General features: G+C 41.2%; 1 protein-coding gene across 7 annotated transcripts in view; it reads right to left on the reverse strand.

Moving 5' to 3' along the window:
• The window catches only part of FBXO34 (F-box protein 34), a 98,387-nt gene that overhangs the window by 15,110 nt on the left and 67,181 nt on the right, over positions 1 to 16,096 (reverse strand). The gene's annotated exons all lie outside the window — the stretch shown is intronic.

Consider the following 16,096-nt stretch of genomic DNA (forward strand, 5'->3'; position numbering starts at 1 on the left):
CTAAGGTGTCGCAATGAAAAACTTATGATTGATGCTTCTCATCTCTCTCCATTCCTGTCTGTCTGTCCCTGTCTATCCCTCTCTCTGAGTCTCTCTCTGTCTTTGTTAAAAAAAAAAAAAAAGGTAGTGACACCTAACAAAATTCAATAGTATTGCAGAATACTGAATTAGTGATATTATGCTAGTTTACATGGGTTCCCTCCTTCCTTTTCTTGGAGTAGGAAGAAACTCTAAGAACTTGGAGGAAAGACTTGTTCAGGCTGTTACAAATTATTAAATAATAGCTGGGAACAAAGACAAATTGAGGTATTTCATTTTGGTTCAATTTACCATGTTTATCTAAATTAACTCAGTGAACAGTTGTTCACAAAGTTATTTCCTATTGCTCCTATGACATAATGTCATTCACAAAACTGTGGCATATCACAATTTACTGCTACCTAATCAGATAAGACATCTATTAATATAATTTAGCAGCCCCAACTAGAATGAACATGCAAATCTATTTTTTTAATAGATCATTTGATCTTTTTTTAATTTAATTTTATTTTTTTTACAGGGATAGAGAGAGAGTCAGAGAGAGGGATAGATAGGGACAGACAGACAGGAACAGAGAGAAATGAGAAGCATCAATCATCAGTTTTTCGTTGCGACACCTTAGTTGTTCATTGATTGCTTTCTCATATGTGCCTTGACCACGGGCCTTCAGCAGACCGAGCAACCCCTTGCTCAAGCCAGCGACCTTGGGTCCAAGCTGGTGAGCTTTGCTCAAACCAGATGATCCTGCACTCAAGCTGGCGACCTCGGGGTCTCGAACCTGGGTTCTTCCGCATCCCAGTCCGACGCTCTATCCACTGCGCCACTGCCTAGTCAGGCTGAACATGCAAATCTAAATGAAACCAATTAAAAAAGTTTAGTACCCCCAAAATCATTAATATATTTTGAAAGTATATTACCAAGAAAATTCTGCCTCCACAAACTGAGTTTCAGAATTCCTGTTAAAACACTCTTGCTTATTTTTTCTATCCTAATAATTCTTACAGAAAACAAAGGACAAGAAAGCATGTACCAGTCCTGGTAGGTTGGCTCAGGGGTAGAGCATTGGCCCGGCATGTGGAAGGCCCAGGTTTGATTTCCAGTCAGGCACACAGAAGTAAGTAACCATCTGCTTCTCCCCATCTCTCTCTCTCTCTCTTCTCTCTTCTGCTCCCCAAGCCACGGCTGGAATGGTTTAAGCGAATTTGGCCCCGGGCACTGAGGATGGCTTCATAGCCTTGTCTCAGGCACTAAAATAGCTCAGTTGTTAAGCAGCAAAGCAGTGGCCTCAGATAGGCAGAGCCTCACCTGGTATAGGGCTTGCCTGGTGGATCCTGGTCGGGCACACGTGGGAGTCTGTCTCTGCCTCCCCACCTCTCAATTAAAAAAAAAAAAAAAAAAAAAAGGAAAAACAAAAACAAAAAAAGAAAGCATGTACCCTTTCACATAGCAAACTGTTACTTCCTTGAGTGAGCTGCTTTTTTCTACTTTGAAACCAATCCTTCTTCCATATATATCGTATCAATACATTTATACATAAACTGCTCACAAAAATTAGGGGATCAGGGAACATGTAGATACTCTAGTACTTTAAGTCTTTTACATAGCACATTTTCACCAATGAAATAAAAGCTGGTTTTGCATCTCATTTGCATAATTGAACAACTTTCTTTGATTTGTTTGCTTTTCTGATGTTCTTGTTGAATAAAAAAAATCAAATGCTTCTTTTTTTTTATCACTTCATATTCATTGTAAAATATCCCCTAATTTTTGTGAGCAGTATATTTAAGGCAGTAGAAATTTCTGAAATCACTTGTATATGACATGCAGTACTTTCAAAGAACTGATTGGAGCTTTAACATATGCTCCCTTTGACCAAAATTTAACTCGGACATAAGGATGCCATCTCTCTCGGACATTAAAGGTTAAAGACTCTAATAGTAGTCATGAACAGAGTTCAAAAAAACCATTAGGTGCCAAATAAAGCTTGATATAAAAAAATAATAGAACAGCTATTAACGATAGTGTCACTGCAAAACCACACTGTGCTTGTCTGCTAAAACACACACACACACCCCTGGGTTGGGTGCCTTATCTTGAGCCAAGCATCTAACAGAGCCAGCTGGGCACAGGCTGTCCATTACAGGTAACTGGACTTGAAAATGGCTTATCAAAGAAAAAAGGAGATAAAAATTCAGGGTAACAAATATTAAGGCACCAGGTAAAACAGTTTCCTTGCAGTATCAATGTAGACAAAAGAGTGAGCAAGTTAAAACGTTTGTCAGCAATCCTGGGTGTGGCTGGATGGGGTGTGGGGCTTACCTCAGAAACAGAACTCACGATGCTTACCCAAGAAATAAAGCCTAAAGCTCACTCCTGTGCCCAGCTCTTCAGCAATTACTCTGCCTTCTAGCACCTTCCTCTAGCAGCTATTGAACCAAGACTGAAGCAGCAGTCTGTGCACTGGCTGGTCAAGTATACACATTAAGAATTACCACTTGAAAAACAACGGTATATGGTCAACAGAAAACTGAAAATAATTGCTGCTTTGGGACTTGTTGTTAGGACTTAAGAAAGACAATTTGAACATCAGAATTAAAAAATAGTATTTTCAAAAGTAAGTGTCAGAAATCTATACTGCAGAAAGCTAATCAATAGGCACCAAGAAGCCCAAACTCATGCTATTGGGGGGAAAAATCACATAGTGGGGTCTGTGTATTTGTCTCTGATATGAAACCAACCCTTGTGTACATGGTAGGCCTGTTTTCATCTTATGTGCCCTATGGCCACCCCATTCTGCAGAATTTGACTAAACCTGGAATTCCTAAAGCCAAATATAAAAGGGTAAACTCTGTGACTTTAGAACCAGCTTTGCATAAATCTAGAAGCCATAGTACTAAAAGAGCCCTTATAAGTCTTATCCTCTGGAAATTCCTTGACATATTTACTTAACATGGATGTAATCATATTGTACATACAATGCTGTACTTTTCATAACAAGTAAGTATTTTCCATGTTATTACATGGTCTTCAAACTCATCAACTGTAAATGTGTAAGTACCAGAATTTATTAAACCATTCTCTCCAACCCTGGACATTATATCTTCATGGATACAATCCCTAATTATTTAAGGGTATATCCTTAGAAGTTTCCCAGAAGTGGAATTCCTAAATCATAGTATATTTTTATTACTGGATATATCAGTTGTAAAATCACTCTCCGAAGGGGCCGTGTTAACTTAACTTACACTGCTATCACCAAGAAAATCATGTTAGTTCTACCACAAAGGTTTTGTTGTTTAAAAATAATTGTTTTGGGCCCTGGCCGGTTGGCTCAGCGGTAGAGCGTCGGCCTGGCGTGCGGGGGACCCAGGTTCGATTACCGGCCAGGGCACATAGGAGAAGCGCCCATTTGCTTCTCCACCCCCACCCCTTCCTTCCTCTCTCTCTCTTCCCCTCCCGCAGCCAAGGCTCCATTGGAGCAAAGATGGCCTGGGTGCTGGGGATGGCTCCTTGGCCTCTGCCCCAGGCGCTGGAGTGGCTCTGGTCCCGGCAGAGCGACACCCCGGAGGGGCAGAGCATCGCCCCCTGGTGGGCAGAGTGTTGCCCCTGGTGGGCGTGCCGGGTGGATCCCGGTCGGGCACATGCCAGAGTCTGTCTGACTGTCTCTCCCCGGTTCCAGCTTCAGAAAAGTAAAAAAAAAAAAAAAAATGTTTTGCCTGACCAGGTGGTGGTGCTGTGGATGTAGTGTCGGCCGGGGGTGCTGAGGACCCAAGTTCGAAACCCCAAGGTTGCCAGCTTGAGCATAGGATTACCAGCTTGAACATGGGATCACAGACATGACCCTATGGTTGCTGGCTTGAGCAAAGTGTCACTGGCTCAGCCAGAGCCTCTCGGTCAAGGCACATATGAAAAAAAAAAAAAAAACCAACTGAAGTACCACAACTATGAGTTGATAGTTTTCATCTCTCTCCCTTCCTGTCTGCCTGTCCCTGTCTGTCTGTGTCTCACTATAAAAATAAATAAATAATAAATATATAAACAGGACTGTTTTTATACCTAGGGAAAGAAACTAATGTAAAACTAGAGACAAAAGATACAAGCAAGTGAGAATAGAATAGCTTTTCCACACTAGACCGTCAACAGCTTTAACAGCTCTAAAAAGTTTACTATGGGCCAGGTACTATTTTAAGCTCCCAATCTCCCCTCCCTCCCTCCCCAAAAAACTTAACAAGTACATACTCTATCTTCTGTAGATGAAGAAACCAAAAAGAGGGAAGTTGAGGAACTTGCCAAGATCACACAGCAAGCTCATCAAGGAGCCTGGATGCACACACGGTCAAGAGCCAAAGGCCTATCTTAGCCACCACACTGCAATGAAGGGAACGGAGCAGAACACAGGGACAGGATGCTCCTGAGCAAGGTACTCCTCAACATCATGAATGAAGACCAAGAAATCTAAAGGAAGCAGAATTCAGGCTATGGGTTCAATTTTGAATGGCCTGAGTGAGACTTTACTTAAAACTAATCTAGTGTTTATCAAATTTAATGTCCTGCTAAGTGTCAGGCATTGTGCCAGACCCTGGGGTTTCAGCATAAACAAAACTGATAGAATTCTTGCCTTCATTTGCTTGAGAAATATACATTCATCCCTTAGCCTTTCATTAATTTCCAAATCTAAGTTTCCAATAGATTGAATCAAGTTAGCAATAAAGATTTCATTAGAAACATTCGAATTTCATTTTTGGCAAAAAGAAACTTCAAAAACAGGCCCTGGTCAGTGGCTCAGTGGACAGAGCACCAGCAAAGTATATGGATGTCTGTCTGATTCCTGGTCAGGGCATACAGGGGAAATGACCATCTGCTTCTCTCCCTCCCCCTTTACTCCCACTTCCCCTCCCACAGCCAGTGGCTCAATTGGTTTGAGCATGGCCCTGGGCACTGAGGATAGCTTCTTTGTTAGAGCACATTGGCCTCAGGTGCTAAAAATAGCTTGGTACTCCAGCTTTGGCCCCAGATGAGGTTGCTGGGTGGATCCCAGTTGGGGGCACATGCGGGAGTCTGCCTATCTTCCCTTCTCTCACCTAAAAAAAATAAAAAGAGGGAGAGAGGGAGAAAGGGAGGAAGGGAGGAAGGGAGGGAGGAAGAGAAAGGAAAAGAAACTTCAAAAACAATATAAAGGCATACACCTGACTTTATTGCTTTTCACTTTAAGCTTTTCTTACAAATTGAAGGTAAGCCCCCCACCCTCCAACAGCAAAAGGATAACAACTTGCGTTACTGTGATACTCGCTTTATTGCAGTGGTTGGGAACAAACCCACAATATGTCCGAGGTATGCTGGTATTGTCAAAAGCTGACAGTCCAGAAGAGGCATGAGAACAGATGACATTACCAGAGAGTAAGAGTGGGCTAGAGTGACGGTATAGAACAGGGGTAGTCAACCTTTTTATACCTGCCACCCACTCTTGTATCTCTGTTAGTAGTAAGATTTTCTAACCGTCCACCGGTTCCACAGTAGTGGTGATTTATAAAGTAGGGAAGTAACTTTACTTTATAAAATTTATAAAGCAGAGTCACAGCAAGTTAAAGCATATAATAATAATTACTTACCAAGTACTTTATGTTGGATTTTCGCTAAGTTTGGCAGAATAAATCTTTATAAAACAACTTACTATAGTTAAATCTGTCATTTTATTTATACTTTGGTTGCTCTGCTACCGCCCACCATGAAAGCTGGAACACCCACTAGTGGGCGGTAGGGACCAGGTCGACTACCACTGGTATAGAACATACACCGGAGAATAAAGAGATACTGTTCTAGTGTTGATTTATAATAGACTTATTTACAAATACTCATTCCATAGAATGAGAAATGCTAGAGAAGACAAAAATATAACCACAGGTGCCTGACCTGTGGTGGAACAGAGGATAAAGTGTCAACCTACAATGCTGAGGTCGCCAGTTCGAAACCCCAGGCTTGCCCAGTCAAGAAACATATGAGGCCCTGGCCGGTTGGCTCAGCGGTGGAGCGTCGGCCTGGCGTGCAGGAGTCCCGGGTTCGATTCCTGGCCAGGGCACACAAGAGAGGCGCCCATTTGCTTCTCCACCCCTCCCCCTCTCCTTCCTCTCTGTCTCTCTCTTCCCCTCCCGCAGCGAGGCTCCATTGGAGCAAAGATGGCCTGGGCACTGGGGATGGCCCTGTGGCCTCTGCCTCAGGCGCTGGAATGGCTCTGGATGCAACAGAGCGACGCCCCGGAGGGGCAAAGCATCGCCCCCTGGTGGGCATGCCGGGTGGATCCCGGTAGGGTGCATGTGGGAGTCTGTCTGACTGTCTCCCCGTTTCCAGCTTTGGAAAAATGAAAAAAAAAAAAAAAAAAGAAACATATGAGAAGCAACTATGAGTTGATGTTTCCACTTGTCCTCTCCTTCTCTCTCTCTCTCTCCTCCACGATCTAAAATTAATAATATCTTTTATATATATTATACTTATATATAATATATATGTATATAAAACCACAGGCAAATAAAAAACTGTAAAGTAATAAATCAATAAAGTATAAGACCAATAAGAATAGGAACTACTATTACTATGCCATGTCTAAATTTCATGGGTCCTACCATCTCTTTCAGGTACTAGACTACTATGTAAAGCTATACACAATATTTTATCATTTCTCCCCAAAATGTATGGGCAAGGAGAAACAGTTAAGTTACCTTGAGATACTTTTTATTGTCACTCAAGTGCTACTTCATCATGACTGTATTCACTTGCTAGGGTGGTTTCAACAAAAAAGGAGATTAGAAGTCCAAGATCAAAGTGCCATCAAGTTTTGTTTTTTTCTGAGGCCTTTCCCCTTGGCTTGCAGGTAGCTGCCTTCTCTCTGTGCCCTCACTTGGTCTTTCCTCTGTACATGCATGCCCCTGGTATCCATCTTTTTTTTTTTTTTTAATTTATTTTTTTTACAGAGACAGAGAGAGAGTCAGAGAGAGGGATAGACAGGGACAGACAGGAATGGAGGGAGATGAGAAGCATCAATCATCAGTTTTTCGCTGCGACACCTTAGTTGTTCATTGATTGCTTTCTCATATGTGCCTTGACCGTGGGGCTATGGCAGACCGAGTAACCCCTTGCTTGAGCCAGAGACCTTGGGTCCAAGCTGATGAGCTTTTTTTTTGGGGGGGGGGGCTCAAGCCAGATGAGCCCACGCTCAAGCCTGGGACCTCGGGGTCTCGAACCTGGGTCCTCCATATCCCAGTCCGACGCTCTATCCACTGCGCCACCGCCCAGTCAGGCGGTATCCATCTTTTGTATTCAAATTTCCCCTTCCTCTAAGGGCACCAGTTAGATTAGATTAGGGCCCACCCTCTCTCTATCCAAATTGAGTCACATTTCAAGGTACTGGGGGTTGGGGCTTCAATATATGAAGCAGGGAGGGGCACAGAGTTCAGTCCATAACAATGGGGTAAATGTAAGAACTCAAAAGTTAAAGTGATGTTTTAGATCACATAAGAGAAAACTAAAGCTATTCTGATTTGACCTCTATGTAATCCAAGTTGGCTCAAGAGAACAGTTCAACTGATTCAAGAGCTCACTGCTCCAATAATAATAAACAGCTGGACAATCTTCTTTCTGCAAAATATGTCTGGAAGGGGGAAAATGTTATTCCTATTAATTAAAATCTCCTTTATACAGCAAACAATAGTTATTAACCTTTTTTGCAGTCACCAAGCCATTTGAAATTCTGATGAAAGCAAATGAGGCTCTCCTGAGAAAAGGGCCTGTATCCACAAAGTTTGGCATTACTGTTTCAGGAGATTCACAAACCACTTCCCTGAAGTTCATCACCGTCCATGGACTCAGGTTAAAGAGCACTGATTTAACAGACCACTTATTATCTAATTAAAAACTAAGGTCCAGCCTGACCAGTGGTGGCACAGTAGATAGGATGCTAAGGTCTCAGGTTCGAAAACCCAAGGTCACCGGCTTGAGCCTGGGCTCATTCAGTTTAACCACAGAGTCCCCAGCTTGGGCATGGGATCATCAGTGTGACCCCAAGGCTGCCCCTTAAAGCCCAAAGGTCACTGGCTTAAGCAGCGAGTCACTGGCTCAGCTTGAGCCTCTACCCACTATCAAGGAACATATGAAAAGCAATCAATGAACAACTAAAGTGACACAAACTATAAGTTGATGCTTCTCATCTCTCCCCCTCTCACAAAAGAAAAAACAAACAACAAAAAAACCCCACTAAGGGTAAAAAAAAAAATAGAACACTTGAAATTTATATCTTGAAAACACCGGGGAAAAACCCTAAAAACACAAAAAAACAACAAAACATTTTTAAAAAGAAAAGAAAAATACAGGATATATGATAACCATGTTTACATTTAGCTACTTCCCAAAGGACTGGAAATAGCCAACGATCAACCAAATAATACCAGAATAAATTTTAATCCTACCAGTGAATATTAGACATGGAGAGAGGAGAAAAGAGAAGAATTATTATTTCATAAAAAAAGAGAAGAAATATTACTCCAGAAAACCTACTACAATTTGGCACAAAAATCTTAGAATAAAAAGAGAAAATAACAATAGGTAGAAATCACTAGTAGGTTTATTATTTACTGGAAAAAAGATCCATTATTTTCTACATACCAAAGTCAAAGCCAACAAAGATAATGCTGTGTTGTAAAATTTTAAAACCTGGCTTGTAGTCTACTATCTCTACTCAAAGGTATTCCCTGACTTCCCTCAAAAAGCAGCTCTGGACAATGTCAAAGGAGAAACTGAAGTGGAATTCCACTATTCTACCCAGGGAATTCTGGGGATATTTTCAGTAAGATGTAAGCTCTCCAAAAGGGAACCCCTCTCTGCTGTTTTACCACTGTTACCTAGAGCCTCACTCAAAAACATGTTTGTTGAATTTGAGTGAATGACGTATTCTAAGTGAAGCAGCCTGAACCTGGAGAACAGGTTAAAAATGTAACATCCATCTCTACTGTACCAGCACCTCAACTGGATCACTGTAGTCTTGTGTTGGATCTAACAAAGTACAGGGTGAGGCAAACGTAGCTTTACAGTTGTTCATATGGAAAGTAATAGAATAATTAATAAATACAAACACAAAAATAAACTGGTTTTTATACTGACAACTGTAAACCTACATTTGCCCCACCCTGTATTAGCAGCAAGATGAAGCCCTAGAAAACACAACTGCTATTCACTAAAGAAATTAAGTATATCATCATTTTCTAAAGAGTTACCTAAAAAATAAATTGCTAAGAAAAAGAAAGAAAAACAACACTTGCTGAAGATCCATCTGGCTAACTGCGGAGAAACTTAAATTTTATTTCCTGATCTATCACTTTAATTTCCCTTCTATGTCCATTTGATAATCAAAAATCCAAGTTCATCTGAAAAGCAGACTCACAAAATCTCCCCAAAAAAAGTGAAAATCAGGTTCATTCCATTGCAGATATACCTGAAGATTAAATTTGACCATACTTATTAGCACTGACTAACGAGCACTGAGCTTGGACAAGATCTGAAGAGTAAAGAGACAGTAAGAACACATGAGAAGCCCTGGCCAGTTGGTTCAGCAGTAGAGCATTGGCCCAGTGTGTGGAAGTCCCAGGTTCAATTCCTGGTCAGGGTACATAGGAGAAGCCACCACCTGCTTCTCCAGCCCCCCTTTCCCCTCCCACAGCTGAGCAAAGGTGGCCCTGGGCACTGAGGATGGTTCTACGAACTCAGCCTCAGGCGCTAAAACAGCTTGGTTGGCGAGCAATGGAGCTGTGGCCTGGCAGCTCTGGTAGGAGCTTGCCAGGTGGATCTTGGTTGGGCACAAGTAGGAGTCTCTTTCTGCCTCCCGCCTCTCACATAAGAAAGGAAGAGGAAGGGAAGGGGAAGGGGAAGGGGAAGGGGAAGGGGAAGGGGAAGGGGAAGGAGGGAGGAAAAAGAACACATGAGGGGGAGTCTGACCAGTGGTGGTACAGTGGATAGAATGTTGGCCTGGAATGCTGAGGATCCACGTTTGAAACCTCGAGGTTGCCAGCTTGAGCCCAAGGTCGCTGGCTTGAGCAAGGGGTCTCTGGTGTGACTTGAGACTCCTGGTCAAGGCACATATGAGAAGCAATCAAGAACTAAAAGTGCCACACTATGAGTTGATGCTTCTCATCTCCCTTTCCCACCTCCTCTCTCTAGCTTAAATAAAAAATAAATTAAAAAAAAAATTTTAAAGGAATACATGAGGGGAAAGAAGTCAGTTATCTGGGCACTTGAAGACACTCTCCCCTATCACCCCACCACAGACCTTCTCCCTGAGCTTCACTGAGCTGGTCAAACCCTAGGCTTTAGAACACTTTCTAGTGCTCTGGCTCCAGCTGCTTGCTTTAAATGAAATACCAATGGGATGACTGGAATCTCTCCTAAACAAATTAATTCTTCCAGAAACAAAAATATTGTCGTATTATAAATATTAATAGAGAACTATTTGAAAGGTCCTCAAAGATACCAAGTGGGCACTAGACCCCTTTGGATAATACTCAAATGTAAAATGCATAAGTTATGCAATGGGGCTTACTGTAAACTAGAAAACTGAAAAGAAAAATCAGATTATTTTCTAAGCTCTCAATAATTTTATTTTTAAAAATGCATAATTTTGAAACCAAGATCTTCAATAAGTAACACCAAAGCTAACTGTACTAAGACGTATTTTAGACTTGATTACTTCCAACTCCAAATTAAGCCTGGAACTGATTTTTAGAAAATCAAGCACATTAGCTCATTTTAAAAAATAATGATTTATATAACCAAGCAAGACTTTAAAACAGCATTTTATAATATTATATAAGTAGGGAAGTTACATACTAATTAGACTGAATATTTATCCCTAATTAGTATTTCTAGCTGGGAAATATAACCACTGAGAGTCAGTAAGCATTCTCAGACAACTTCCTAACTAGACAAACTAACTGTATGGTTCCCCAGTCATTCTGCAGTAATCAACTACCCAATACAGCATATTGAACATCTTAACACCAAATCATGTACTATATTTTAATCACTGCTACAAAGTCATACAGAAAAAATATATTAATTTTATTAATTTCTTTTTTATTTTAATTTTTTTTAAGTGAGAGGAAGGGAAATACAGAGATAGAATCCAGCATGCACCCCGACTGGGATTCACCCAGCAACCCCTGTCTGGGGCTGGTGCTCAAACCAACTGAGCCACTGGCTGCAGGAGAGGAAGAGAAAGACAAGGGAGAGAGGGAGGGGAAGAGAAGCAGATGGTCACTTCTCCTGTGTGCCCTGACCAGGAATGGAAGCAGGGATGTTCGCATGCTGGGCTGATGTTCTATCCACTGAGCCAACCGTCTAGGGCAAGAATACAAATTCAAAATAAAATAAGTTAAAGCCATTAAATGACTTAAGCAAAATTTTATTTCCTAGTAGGTTTCTTTCCTTTAAAAAAATTTTTTAATTATGGATTTTAGCAGGGGAGAGGGAGGGAGAGAGAGAGAAACAGGAACAATGAGCTGTTCCTGTATGTGCACTAACAGGGGATCAAACCAGCAACCTTTGTGCTTCGGGACCAACCAACCGAGCTACCCAGTCAAGGCTCCCAATAGGTTCTGGTTCAAAAATAAGTGGCCAGAATGACAGAAATAGATACAACCATTTAATAACTTTCAGTTAATTAACAGATCTAGGCACTGATCATCGGTAGCTGCTAACATCACAAAACTATAACACAAACAGATACTATATGTTTCTGATGGGGGGGGGAAGGCACTTAAAAAATTGATCCTCATTTGGTCAATCCTTGGTCACTTACCAATTTATAGGAAACACAAGAGAGAAATAAGTTGAACACCTAAAGATTACAAAACAGCAAAATCTAGATTGGGGGAAAACTATAGAACAATATAAGGCTAGTTTCCTCAAGCAAATTCCAAAAGAAACAGAGGGACAGAGAGAGGAGCCTATACATTAAAAGAGACTTAAATCAAATATAGGGATCCTGAATCAAGCAGATATGTCAAAATTAGTATCTGTGTATACATATATGTATGACTTTTTAAATTCTCATCTCTAAGACATACATTCTAAAATCTTTTCAGATTAAATTATACGATATCTAAGATTTCCTTCAAAACAATACAGAAGAGAAGACATGGTTGGGAGTACAGACCATGGCCATGAAACTGGGTAATGGCTATGTGGGAGTTTATCACTCTACTATTTCTGATTTTTGTACATAAGTAAAATTTTCCATAATTACTGGTTTAAAAAAAGGAAACAGTTGAAAAACACTGGATGAATGAACCCAGAAATGTCCATTATCACACACAGTGTGGAGCTGCATACCATCTGATTTGGAGTAGAGAAGCTGAGGAATTCAGTGGTTCCCTGGGCAGGGCTGCTTTGCAGGGCTCATTATAAGTCCCTCCCCACCAAGCCACAGGCTGTCTGATGCATCCACTCCTTCCTGGTTCAGACACAGGGCACCAACCAACATAAGTTCTTACCCTACTTCATTCACACCCATGACTGAAAACTGAGCAGGAAATAAATCAGAAAGCAAGAGGAAGATATAAAGAAATAAAATGGAGACAAACAAACGGGCAAATTAAAAAAGAAAGAAAACTGAAAGCCAACAGTGGTCAAGACCAATCAATCCATTTCTTAATTAAACATAAGACTTTTGGCCTGATCAGGTGGTGCCACAGTGGATTGGATAGAGCATCAGACTGGGATGCAGGGAACCCAGGTTCGAAACCCCGAGGTCACTGGCTCACGTTTGGGCTCATCAGCTTGAGCATGGGGTTGCTGGCTTGAGCATGGGATCATGGACATGACCTTATGGTCACTGGCTTGAGCCCAAAGATCACTGGCTTGAAGCCCAAGATCGCTGGCTTGAGCAAGGGGTCACTCATTCTGCTGTAGATCCCTGGTGAAGGCACATATGAGAAAGCAATCAATGAACAACTAAGGAGCTACAATGCAGAACTGATGCTTCTCATCTCTCTCCCTTCCTGCCTGTCTGTCCCTATCTGTCCCCCTCTCTCTCTGTCACACACACAAAAAAGCTTTTAATCCTTCACTCTACAATGTAAATCAGCAGTCTAATAAATATCTTAATCTGCCTTGAATAATTGCATTTAACTTTCACAATGTTAAGATAAGTGTAAATTAAACATTTAAATAAATTCATAGGAAATTTTGTATTTAAAGGTATCTCACTGTAGTCTGACCAGGCGGTAGCGCAGTGGATAGAGCGTTGGATTGGGATGCAGAGGACCCAGGTTCAAGACCCTGAGGTTGCCAGTTGAGCGTGGGCTCATCTGGTTTGAGCAAAGCTCACCAGCTTGGACCCAAGGTCGCTGGCTCAAGCAAGGGGTTACTCAGTCTGCTGAAGGCCCATGGTCAAGGCATATGTGAGAAAGCATCAATGAACAACTAAGGTGTCACAACAAAAATCTGATGATTGATGCTTCTCATCTCTGTTCCTGTCTGTCCCTCTCTCTGACTGTCTCTGTAAAAAAAAAAAAAAAAGGTATCTCACTGTAAAACATTTTTATAACAAGTCACTCCCACATTCATTCATAGGAAAGGGAAAAATGACAGTAGCAATTAGTACTATTAATAATAAAGTAACCAATTAGTACTATTAATAATAAAGTAACCATTTTTAGCTACTGAGCACTTAAGCTGTACACTGGTATAAAAAGCTCCATTATGGCTGACCAGGCAGTGGCGCAGTGGATAGTGTTGGACTGGGATGCGGAGGACCCATGGTCGAAACCTCGAGGTTGCTGGCTTGAGCACAGGTTCATTTGGTTTGAGCAAGGCTCACCAGCTTAAATCCAAGGTTGCTGGCTTGAGCAAGGGGTCACTCCGTCTGCTGTAGCCCCCTGGTCAAAGCACATTATGAGAAAGCAATCAATGAACAACAACTAAGGTGCTGCAATGAAGAATTGATGCTTCTCATCTCCTTCCTGTCTTTCTGTCCCTATCTGTCCCTCTGTGTCTCTCTGTCTTTGTCACAAAAAAAAAGAGCTTCATTATGTATGTATATGTATTAACTAATTTCATCTTCAGGACAACTCTATGAGACAGATAGTATTCCCATTTCACAAATGTGAAAACTGACCAATTAAAATATAATACATAATTTTATTGAAAAATATATATTTAATATATATTTTATAATACAAACTCAAAATATATTTATTATATACTTGTATATAGTAAATATATTTGTGAACATAAATACATATTTAATGACAATTTAATAAATAATATTTTAATTTAATGATTGAATATACAAGTGACAGTTCATCTTAGAACACTAAGTGCTGGGTCATTTTTTTAAACATGCTTTACAGTATTTTAAATAAAGCCATGAGTGTGTGTAGACACATACATTTATATAACAAAGGGTTGATAATGAGAAGAGTCAAATGATTTGCCTAAAAGTCACGAAATCAGGCCTACAGAGGTCCCTAATTACAAGCAGAGTATATCTGTGATTGTATTTTCTAAACCCTCAAGTCCCAGTGGTTCTCAATTCTTTAAAAAGAAAATTAAGTCATAAACTGAAGTCAACTCAAGTTTACTTTTTTTTTTTCTTTTTTTTCTTTTTGTATTTTTCTGAAGCTGGAAACGGGGAGAGACAGACAGACTCCTGCATGCGCCCGACTGGGATCCACCCGGCACGCCCACCAGGGGGCGATGCTCTGCCCCTCCCGGGCGTCGCTCTGTTGCGACCAGAGCCACTCTAGCGCCTGGGGCAGAGGCCAAGGAGCCATCCCCAGTGCCCAGGCCATCCTTGCTCCAATGGAGCCTCACTGCGGGAGGGGAAGAGAGAGACAGAGAGGAAGGAGAGGGGGAGGGGTGGAGAAGCAGATAGGCGCTTCTCCTGTGTGCCCTGGCCGGGAATCGAACCCGGGACTCCCGCACACCAGGCTGACGCTCTACCACTGAGCCAACCGGCCAGGACCTCAAGTTTACTTTAGTAGAAATGTTTCTCTTTGCCCAGGAAATGGTTAAAGGAGCAAAAATAACTGAACATACACAGGTCCAAGGTGAACAAAACACTGAAAGGAAAGTATTACATACCATTAACTCCTGAAAAGCAGGAGTCCTGTCTGATATTTTATAAATTCCCCTACAAGATCAAGCATAGAACACTTTACATAAAGGGAGCTCCGTGAAAAGTAAATGCGAGGAACTATTCTATAGTAGCATCCTAGTTTCTTACATCTCCCTCAATCTGTCTTCCAAAGAAAGGGGGAAATGCTAAGAATCCCTTTGCCTAAAAACCTGCCCTTCGTGGTCACCGTGTCTCTAACGGAGCTACCTAATTTGCTGGGTGGGAAACCCAGTTTGACAAGACAACCAGTGCCCTCTGGAGAACACTGCATATGCTCAGTTCTCCAAATCCCACCCTACCTCCCACAAGGAAGTCTGTTCTACCACATGACTTCCTTATTTCTCTACAAAGCCTCAAAACCCAACATCCTCTCAGTCATCAACGGTTGTTAACCTAGCACCGAATTTTCAGCCTTTTTCATCTCATGGCCTGTATAAACTAATCACTAAAATTCTGCAGCACACCAAAAAATTTATATTTTGCTGATCTGACAAAAGAAAAAAAAAGGTGTAATATTGATTTCTTCACACCAGACAGCTATTGTTGTGTTGGCTGTCACTTTTTTTTTATTTGACAATCTAAGAGAAAAGAGGCTGTGCCCCTGACTAAATAGGTACTGTATGTTTTAAAAATTCTTGTGACACACTGGTTGAAAATTGCTGACCTAGCATACTTCCCAACCTTTTTTTGAACGCTGGAGCTTTTTCAGAATCTGAGAAAGGTCTGAGTTCTCTGTTCCAGAAAAATACCAGAGTACACACATAAACAATTTTGCAGAGAATTTGGAGGAAATCTCAGAGTACTTCCTCCTTCTATTTTCCCCTTCACTTTGACAGTGGCCATCTAACTTTTTTCTCTACCTGTTAACATCTTTATCATTCTTTACCCACTAGAATGACT

The sequence above is a fragment of the Saccopteryx leptura genome, chromosome 6, assembly GCF_036850995.1.
Source record: "Saccopteryx leptura isolate mSacLep1 chromosome 6, mSacLep1_pri_phased_curated, whole genome shotgun sequence".
In the NCBI taxonomy this organism is placed as follows: Eukaryota; Metazoa; Chordata; class Mammalia; order Chiroptera; family Emballonuridae; genus Saccopteryx; species Saccopteryx leptura.